This window comes from Halyomorpha halys, unplaced genomic scaffold (assembly GCF_000696795.3).
Source record: "Halyomorpha halys isolate HHAL.00 unplaced genomic scaffold, Hhal_1.1 Scaffold768.1, whole genome shotgun sequence".
Taxonomy (NCBI): Eukaryota; Metazoa; Arthropoda; class Insecta; order Hemiptera; family Pentatomidae; genus Halyomorpha; species Halyomorpha halys.
The window spans coordinates 203,400-213,950 of record NW_027107817.1 but is presented as its reverse complement, the minus strand read 5'-3'; the positions used below and the strand labels follow the sequence as shown (position 1 = coordinate 213,950).

At 30.8% G+C, this 10,551-nt stretch overlaps 1 long non-coding RNA gene across 1 annotated transcript in view; it reads left to right on the top strand.

Moving 5' to 3' along the window:
- Window positions 1–1,655: 1,655 nt before the first annotated feature.
- The window catches only part of LOC136795474 (uncharacterized), a 210,567-nt gene continuing 201,671 nt past the window's right edge, over window positions 1,656–10,551 (top strand). Inside the window, exon 1 of the long non-coding RNA XR_010843092.1 lies at window positions 1,656–1,828. This is a non-coding gene — a long non-coding RNA (uncharacterized lncRNA). The remainder of the gene's footprint in view (window positions 1,829–10,551) is intronic.

Sequence of the window (10,551 nt, the reverse complement as noted above, 5' to 3'; positions counted from 1 at the left end):
TAATATGATAGTGATAACTTTTTTCTTGACTGTTAATAATATATAGTATAGTGGATCTTGAGAATCAGTACGACAACTATATTGAGATTATGCTTCCCAACTTTATTTTTTGCTTAGTTCATGCCCTTCAATGAAAATAAAAACACAGTTTTTTTAAAACAAAGAATTTCTTTAACTAAATATTAAAATTAAATCTGTACCGCTACAACTCATGAAGTGTCAGGGGTTCAGTACTTTGTAAGGAAGCACTGTTATCAGACCAATGGTTGTGCAAGGAGATGATTTGGTCAGAATCACGCTCGACTGGTAAATTTTTACTCAATTTAGGAGGCTGGGTGGACCACAAGAGGGCTTTAGAACCCACAAGAGTCGACTCCTGGCTACAGTATAACAGAAAACAATTGTCTGCCCAGCCGCATTTGAACTCGGGTCCTTGGTGTTAGTAGCCACGGGCCTTACCCCACGGCTACCCACATTCCAAAAAAAAAAGTATATAACTAGTTAATTTAAGATTGATAATGATTATAATTAAAACATGTTTATTAGTAATGTTTAAATTGTAATAGTTATTGATCTTTAATTGTAGTATTTACATGTAGTTTTTTAATAATTAGTTGAAGAAATTATCTGTTCTAAAAAAAACTTTTTTTTTTCATTGTAAGCATGACTAAACAAACAATAAAATTGTGAAAACATAATTTTATTATAGTTGTCTTACTGACTGATCCTCAAGATACACTGAAATATATAAAATAAATCTGTACCACTACAACCCATGAAGGGTCAGGAGTACTGTACTTTGTAAGGAAGCACCAATGGTTGTGCAAGGAGGTGATTTGGTCAGAATTATGTGACCAGCAGATTTTTCCCAAATTAAGGACATCCTCTTTCCGAGGCTGAATAAATCCTGGTGGTCTCCTGAACTCTCAGGGTCGACTCATATAGTAACAGAATAAACAATTATCTGTGAGAGCCGGGTCCTCAGAGTTAGTAGCGTAGTGCTTTAATGAAACAGACAATGTTTATCTTCAACAGCTGGTTTCATACCTAATAGCATAGTGCCTTATCAAAGCTATGCCATTCCCAAATACATGTACCTTTGTGATATATTAATTAAATATATAGATCCCTGCTAAGCTTGAATAGTGGCACATCTGACAAAAGAAAAAAATATTTTATTCCTAAAAAAAATATATAATTTAACCTAAAGGAAACCTTATTTTAACTTGCAATACTGTCACAATTTTTTAAATTAGTTGTTTACATTTCTATTTGAAATCACCGTCTTTCCTTCTCTTAGTCAATGTTATTATCCAGTTAAAGTGGATAGGACATCTGTCACTGTCATCTTGTAAACTGACATTTACTGTCGTATCATCAGGATATCCTTGATAGTTATGCTATCAACTATCTGTCACCTGGAACCTCCCCTTTTAATTGGCTTGCAGTGTAGCCTGTATCTTCACTAAGTGTATATATAACCTAAGTTATTCTAAATTATGTCCATAAATATTAAATATAATTAATTACAAAGTCTACTAATAATAGTTCTTGTCATTGAAATATATAATTATAATAACTGTTGAAAAGATAAATAATATTGTAAGAATATTACTATATTAGAATGGTAACACTTCACTAATTAGACATGGCGCTAACTTGAGATACTCGGATATATTCTTATAGAAACTTTTAGTTTATAATGCGGTCTGATCGTGTTTTTCCTCGTTAGTGTTAAAGAATGTGATTAAGTTTCGTTAAACATTACGTTTGGAATTGAAATCGGAAACGGTGTGCTATGAAACTATGGAAGCTGTAAAATTATAAGGTAAGATAAAATTTATATTTTAGTAGTATCAGCCAGAGCTGGGCAAGAATTGGTTATAAAAAAAACCAACTAATTTTCATGAATTAAACTTTTAGCTGTTAACGGATCACTAATAAACATTGTAGTTATATTTGCTACATATTACGTCATTATTATTGTACATTATTACGTAACTATTAACATGCTATCGTTAATGTATTGAATATCTGTTTGTATCGATCCTTAGTACAATCGATAGTTAATCATACTAATCAGAAATGGAACTGCATGTATGGTGTTATTTTTAATTATCATGATAGATAGTTGACCGTGGATGGCTTATATGAGAAGAAAATGTTTGGGGATGCAGTCAAATTATAATAAAAATAAGTTAAAATAACTTATTTAATCGTGCCAACGTTTCGGCCAGAATTTCTAGCCTTCATCAGGGCTAAGAACAAAGAACAATATAACAACCAATTAATACAAAAAATAAAATATAAACAGAATGATATAAAGTAAATAATTGTACAGAATGAAATTCATAAAATTAAAGGGATGAAAGAAGTGGAAAATAAAATGTATATATAGGTAATTGAATAAGTAGATAAAAATAACATAATTAAGGAAATAAAATACAAAATTTGAAGTTATTTAATGCAAAGAAATTGGAATATTTTAGTTTATTAAGAATTTAAAAATTAAAATTATAAAAATAAAAATAAAATTGAGAGAAAGAAAATAAAAGTAACTAACGAAATATGTAACCATAATATTAGATAAAGAAGCGAAATATGAAGTTAGGTTTAACAAAAGAAGTAAATAGAAAAAAAAAGATAGAAAACATAACGATAGTAACACATACAACTTATTTGTGTTATATTTTGACCGCACCCCCCACCATCTTCTCATATGGTGTTATTCTCTTCCTCAAATTCTATTTTTAAATAGGAATATAATAAAGCAATATTTATTAATTTACTTATAATTTATTTCAATAAATTTTTTGAGGTTAAAAACTTCCAAAATTTGAATATATTTTATTCTAAATTATCATGTTGCACAACGTTTCGGGACTATTGTCCCATATCCATGTACTTAAATAACCTACAAATAATAATAATTCACTGTAACAACAATTCTCATCCATGTTTATTTGTAATTCATATAATTATATTTACCTCGTAATTAGTCAAACTTTTAATTTCACAAAGGAAATTATGTCATTATCTACATGGCTGAAAAAAACATTGTATTCAAATTTTGGAAGGTTTTAACCTCAAAAAATTTATTGAAATTCACTTACCAGACTTCCTAAAAAGAAAATCCAATTATAACTAATTTTTCACCAGCTCTGGTATCAACCAATTCGAAATTTAGTTTATAATTTTTATGATTATAATTGAATTATTGTTCAATTATTATGCATGTATTGAAATTAGAAGTTAAAACCATGTTTGGATAGTTTTTTTCTTAATATTAACATATGGGATTATATTTCAGATAGAAATCATAAATTAATTAGCTGTGGTCGTTTTCTGTTATTGTCACACTCATTGATCAAAAAAAGTATTCGTACATCATTTATTTTTTAGTTTAATAAACTTTATTTTCGTCAAACACTATTAATTTTTTTACTGTGCTCTCACTTTTAAAAATAAATATTTACATGAAACAAACAAAACATAAATTACAATTATAATTATTATATTTAAAAAACACGTTACACGTTTTTCTGGGGCCAAAAAAGTATTCATACGGTTAAATATTATTTCATTATTATCAAAAAATTGTAAATAATGAATACCTATGCATGTAACTAATTATATTTTGTGCGAAGTCCCTTGGAATTTACCGCAGCCTGACACCATTACCACAGTCTCCATCAGCCTTTGTAGTACAAGAGCCGGGAAGAAAAAGAGTCAGATATTTCACCCCAATTTTTTATTACTTTAATGAAACCTATGTATAATTACTTGTTTAAATTGATGAGTCTGCCAAGTATAGGTAAGGGGAATTAAAATTGTGGCTGTTTTAGAAAAATTTTAAAAATATATTTTTCATTAATGGATAAATAAAAATATTCTTTGTATCAACTTATTTAGCAGTAGGTAATTACTAGTTTAAATTAACGAGTCTGGCAAGTATAGGTAGGAGGAATAAAAAATGGCGGCTGTTTCAAAACCTTAAAAAACATTAATTTTTCATTCGGAGGTCTATGTCTTAAAAACTACCAAACCTTAAAAAACATTAATTTTTCATTCGGAGCTCTTAAAATCTTAAAAACTACCAACAACACTGGAAAATCCCAAAAAAACATTATTTAAAGAAGAGTAAATTTGCTGAAATATCAACCCTAATAGAGTTATTTACGTCCAATAGTTCTGGAGATATAGGTTTTTAAAAAGCAACATTTATTAAAAATCTACTAAAATATTAGTAGTTAGTTAATTTATTTAAAAAAATCTATATCTCTGGAACTATGTGGCGTATAGATTATTATTTACTATTAGCACTCAAATTAAAGCTAGTTTAACGCACTATAAAGTAGTTTATGATCTTCACCTTCCTAGGAATAGTTCTTTTCATGATATTTCCTAAAATAAATTGCTTAATAGTTGTTCGGAAAATGAGTTTGATTTATGAAAAACTTTATTTCAGAAACCATAGGACGTACAGATTTCTGCCAGCCACTCAAATTAAAGCTAGTTAAATTTACTATAAAATAGTTTATAACGTTTATCTTTTTAGCAGTAGTAGTTGTTATGATATTTGACAAAATAAATTAACAAACTGTTAATTTGTAGTAAATTTAGCTTACAATACAGTAGTGTATAACACTTATCTTCCTAGGTATTGTAGTTTTTATGATATTCACATATTTATATAAATTTGGCAAATGAAAATTTTTCCGAACTACTACAAATCAATTTATTTTAACAAATATTATGAAAACTACTACTCCTACGAAGATAAACATCATTAACTACTTCATAGCTCATTAAACTGGCTTTAATTTGAGTGCTAACAGATATCTGTACGTCAAATGGGTTTTGAGAATAGATTTTTCAAAATAACTAAATCACTATCTGGTAACCAAATCACACGTACTGATCTTTCAGTACGTCCCATTGTGAAATATTTCTTTTAAAAACGCTACATCTCGAGAACTATTGTACGTAAATAGCTCCATTAGAGCTTACATTTTAGCAAATTTACTCTACTTTGAATGATGCTCTCTTAGATTTTCTATTGTTGTTGGTAGTTTTAAAGATATACAGCTGCGAATAAATTTTATAAAAATAAATTTTTAACGTTTTTGAAAAACCGCCATTTTGTATTCCCCCTACCTATACTCATCAATTTTGACTATTAATTATACATAGTTTTCATTAAAGTAATCAAAAATTGGGGCGAAATAGCTGACTTTTATCTCCTCTTGGGCTCTTGTACTATCTGTTGATTCCATTTATAATTCCCGATGCGATTGGCTATTTCTTACAAACCGAGGAGCATTCCTTGCCATTCTTAGAACCTTTTACTATTTAAAACTTAATTTTTGAGGTAAAATATAGCCTCCATAGCAGTTCAAAAGGAGTGGAATAGTTTTAGTATTTTCTCTAGGACTAGCGCTCACGTTGGAGGTTGGAAATGGACCAGGCATATGAATTATACGTTTTAAGATAATGACCCTTAAACAAATTGTCATTAGGTGTTCATTCTAAAACTCTAAAATTTATTTATTAAAGAGCTAAAACCAAAGGTCTTAGATCAGTGTGAGGCCGGCACAAGATCTGAACACAGCTTTATTTACTTACTGTATTTGTATTCGTTTTATTTCCAGATGATTATATAAAACAGCAATGTTATTTGTAACTGACATGAAGTGGGTGGAAGCGGTGACTTAATACTTTTCGATTTCAATGAGAACTAAACCAACAAATAGAAGAGTCACAACTCTATCGACAAATGACAGAACAGGGGCAAAAATAAATTGAACAAACATTAACGAACGTCGACCAAGGGCGCCCTGGTACGCCCCGCCAGTGGATACGTTTCTTTTTCTTTTCTACCTCTTTGTTGTTGAGATTACTTAGTCTTTATACATATTTATGTAGTAGTTGCTGTCTTGTTAGTAAAATGACTTCCGTTAAAAATGTTAATAATAATGGATAATATTTTTAAAACCTTTCTAATCTAAAATAGGTAATGCTTAGTGCACCTTGGGAATAAATGTTAGTATAAGATCTCAAGAGGAAACAAAAGTCAGCTATTTCACCCAAATATTTGATTAATTTAATGAAAACTAAGCATATTAGAATAAGATAGTTGACCGTATGACGTAAATTGTAGGAAGATGGTTCCTGGTTATTTCTGACATACGGGGAGTAGATGACCAACTTATTCTTACCATGGGGAGAGGGGGGAGAAGATCAAATTTTTCATTAAAGGGACCACCACTTCATGAAAAAGTCAACGCTCCAGGATTCGAACCGGCGCCGCCCGCCAATCTTAGGTTGTTAGACTTATGACTGACCACCTGAGCTACGGACAGTCCCTTCTCCACGTATCCAATTCTTGCAATCCAAAATATTTCGTAAAATCCTTGATGCCCCTTTCTGTGGCACAAAGAAAACCATCCACCAGGACCTCAATATTTCATATGTTGCCGATTTGGCCAGAACCAGATATCGATCCTTCCATGGTAAACTTTTCACCCTAAGCCACTCGTTTCTACTCCTGATTCCTCTTCAATTCCTGATAATCCTCTCAGATGTAAGAAAAAGAAGATGGACACGGATTCCCACCTTAAGGGAACCTGGAATACGAATTCAGCTTATTTAGAACATAAAAATAAATCTTGGAAGAAGATAGTTGAATTCTTTAACTTTGTTATTCTAATCTACTATTATGTTGCTGTACAAGAGGCGGGAAGAAACAAGGTAGTTATTTCACTCTAATTTCTGATTATTTTAATGAAAACTATGTTTAATTACTGGTCAAAACTGATGAGTCTGCCAAGTATAGGTTGGGGGAATAAAAAATGGCGGCCGTTTCAAAAATTAAAAAAAAAAATTTTTTTTTCATTAATGGGTAAATAAATAGAAATAAAATTATTCTTTGTATGAACTTATTTAGGAGTGGATAGCTCATTGGTAAGGCAACGGATTACTAACTCCAAGGACCCGGATTCGAATCCGGCTGTGGCAGATAATTATTATCTGTTACCTGTAGCCGTTGAGTCAGCCCTGTGGGTTCAGGAACCCGCCGGGTTCCACCCAGCCTTATAAAGTTGGAACCTTTGTGTAATTGGGTAAAAATCTGGCGGTTGAGCGTGATTCTGACCAAATCACCTTCTTGTACAACCGTTGGTCTAGTAATAGTGTTTCCTTGAAGTACTGCACCCCTGACCCTTCATGGGCTGTAGCGACACAGATTTAATTTTTAATGAACTTATTTAAAACGTGTAAACAAAAAATTAGTTCACCAACAAAATTTGTATTATACATATTTTTACTATTAATGAAATTAATTTTACAGATAAATCAAATAATTTATAAAATAGATATGTATTTCTAATTTCAACAAAATGTATTATGAAGACTTTCATATGATCCTCATCAGATACTTAAATAGAAATATTTAAAAAGCACCTGAAATTGGAAAACAGCATGAAACCCTCCGCTCCCGCCCTCCGTGGAAGCCTTACTTATCTGATTTTCAAACAGACAATTACAGCGAGTAGTTTGGTGGAAGAGATCAAACAAAAAAGAGCCAATCCTTCCCGACCGGACCCGCCCCACTAAGACCCCAAGGGAGTCACAGTCCTATAACACTTTTGAAATATTTGCTTAAAATCGAAAGAGGAGACTTTAAGATAGTTAAATCGAGGGATATTAAAAAAACTATTAAACTTTTAAAATTTCCTCTTTCGATTATCACGATGATTATAATAAGTTTTGCCTGCTGTATTTTGTAAAAAAAAAAAAGAAATTTTTTTTTACGCCAGTTCGGATTACCGAGATTACACTGTATAAATTTCTGTAGCATTAACCAGTTTGACATAGAGTGAATAAATGATTAATCAGACACGTAATAATCGACCTTGATATGGATTAGTCGATATTAGAGTTATTATTCATTGAGAACGGTAGCTGTAAGAGAAAATATATCTGATTATCGGTACAATTACCGCCGCTGAGCTAATTGCAAGATTCTGAGGGCAGATAGCGCCTGCGTGGGCGTCATGTGGATAGAGATAATTAGCAGAGATATCGATAATTGAGCTTTATCTCGATGCCTGCGATATCCCAGATCGAGACAGCTACACCCCGGATCATGTGTTGATATTGTATAAGATGTCTGATCTCATTAAGTTGAGAGAACACGTTCTCATTTAAATTCATTGGATATTTAATATAGATAACTATATGTGAGAGACAAGTTGTTTGATAATGTGCTTGGCAGTTTGGAATGTCTTAAGGCCACCTGAATCCGGTACTGGTACATTAAACGTACAACCTCTAACCCAAGAATGTAAAATTCTTTACCTTCGAAGGAATAGTAGTTTTCTATTTTATAAAATATTTGCTAAAATAAATTGATTTATAGTTGTTCGGACAATAAGTAATAATAAAACCATTTCAGAAACCATTGACCGTACAGATGTCTCCCAGCGCTCAAATTAAAGCTCATTAAATAGTTAATTTACTAATTTACTTTACTAAAAAATAGTTAATTATGTTTATCTTTGTAGGAGTAGTAGTTTTTATGATATTTGACAAAATAAACTCACAAAATGTTAATTTCTAGTTGTTCATATAAAATGTTGGATTTTTGAAAAAATATATCTCTAGATCCATAAGAGGCACATATGTCTGCCAACACTCAAAATAAAGGAAATTTAACTTACTATAAAGTAATTTATGACACTTTTCTTCGTGGAATAGTAGTTTTTATGGTATTCATATATGAATAGAAATTTGTCAAATGAAAATTTATCCAAACAACTACAAATCAATTTATTTTAGCGAATTTCAGGTAAACTATTACTCCTACGAAGATAAACATCATAAACTACATTATAGCTCATTAAACTAGCTTTAATTTGAGTGCTAATAAACATCTGTACGTCAAATGGTTTTTGAGAAAAACTAACTACTGATCTTACAGTACGTCCCATACAACATTTTTATGAAATGTTGCTTTTTAAAAAGCTATATCTCGAGAACTATTGAACGTAAATAACTCTTTAATGCTCATAATTTAGTAAATTTAATCTTCTTTAAATGACGTTCTCTTAGGTTTTCTTGTGTTGTTCCTACTTTTTAAGATATAGAGCTCCGAATGAAAAATTAGTTTTTTTTATCGCTTTGAAACAGCCGCCATTTTTTATTCCCCCTACCTATACTTGGCAGACTCATAAATTTTGACTACTAATTATACATAGTTTTCATTAAAGTAATAAAAAATTGGGGTGAGATAACTGCCTTTATTCTCCTCTTGTACTACTATAGTACAATTATTTGTGGCGGTGCATCTCAAGAAGGGACGGAACCCAATGAGCTAATCTGTCAATTAACTCAATTTCAGAACTCCAATCCATTTAGTTAAATACTTAAGGTGGCCTTTGATGATGGCTGCAACCCGACATATAAATTAGTTTTAACTAACAACATTTCTAATATTTAAAATTAATATTTATTTCCTTGTACACTACGCACTGCCATACCGTTCATCCGATTTTCGTTGGTCTTTTTGCTAAATGTTCAGGATTTTCCAGGGAAGGTTATAGGCTATTCAGATTTACCCGATAAAAAAAAAGAAAAAAATGAGCTATTAACAGAATTAAGCATTTTTGGCGCCTAGCTCAGAAAGTATAGGTTTTTTTTTCATGGTATGCAAATCGATTTGTCTCTTTCTGAAGAATAAGAAAAAAATATTACTGATTAAAAGAAAAGAATTTTAACCAAAACACAGCTAAAATAAATAAATGGAATACTTGATCTGAGTGTAAGGATGTTTACAAATATTGTCACAATAGCAGGGTGTAAATAATGTTAAATTGATTTGTAATTAAAAGTTTAATATTAATTTGAAGAGTGACATTGTTTAATTTAGATATTCCCCGGAGTAAACGTTGGGGGATATTACCCAAACTAATTTTTATATGCTGGTATGGCTGGTTTAAATAACGAAGTGGGCTGTAGTAGAAATAAATTATATCTATGATGAACAGAATAAAATTCCTCTATTTTGTATGATTGATGACAATAGATTATAGTTTGCCAAAGATTATTACAATTTAGATTATTGTGTTAGATTTAATTTTGATAGTTGATTTCAATTATTGACTTAGATTAAAATTACTTGCTGTGGATCTAAAGTGAGGACTTGTTCTTTTTCGGTGTCCTTTTGTTCCCTCATCCTGACTTCCTTTCCCTGCCTGGTGGTGTTAGCTAAACTATTCCCTCATCTTAAGAAATAGTTGAATGCCCTCTCCCACTAGATGGCAGCATTTTCATATTCGTCTTGAATCTTATTCAAGTGTGAGGGGGGACATTTTCCCCAAATAGACATAATTAGATAAATTAGACATTAGCCAAGGATAGCTTATTAGTAAATTAATAAGATCCCTAATTGTTTGTTTCTTTTGTTTAGTGGCGTAAAGGATGATGGGTCATCAACGCCATTGATTTCTTATTTATTTTTGCTTACATTTGTTTTATTATTATTATTATTAA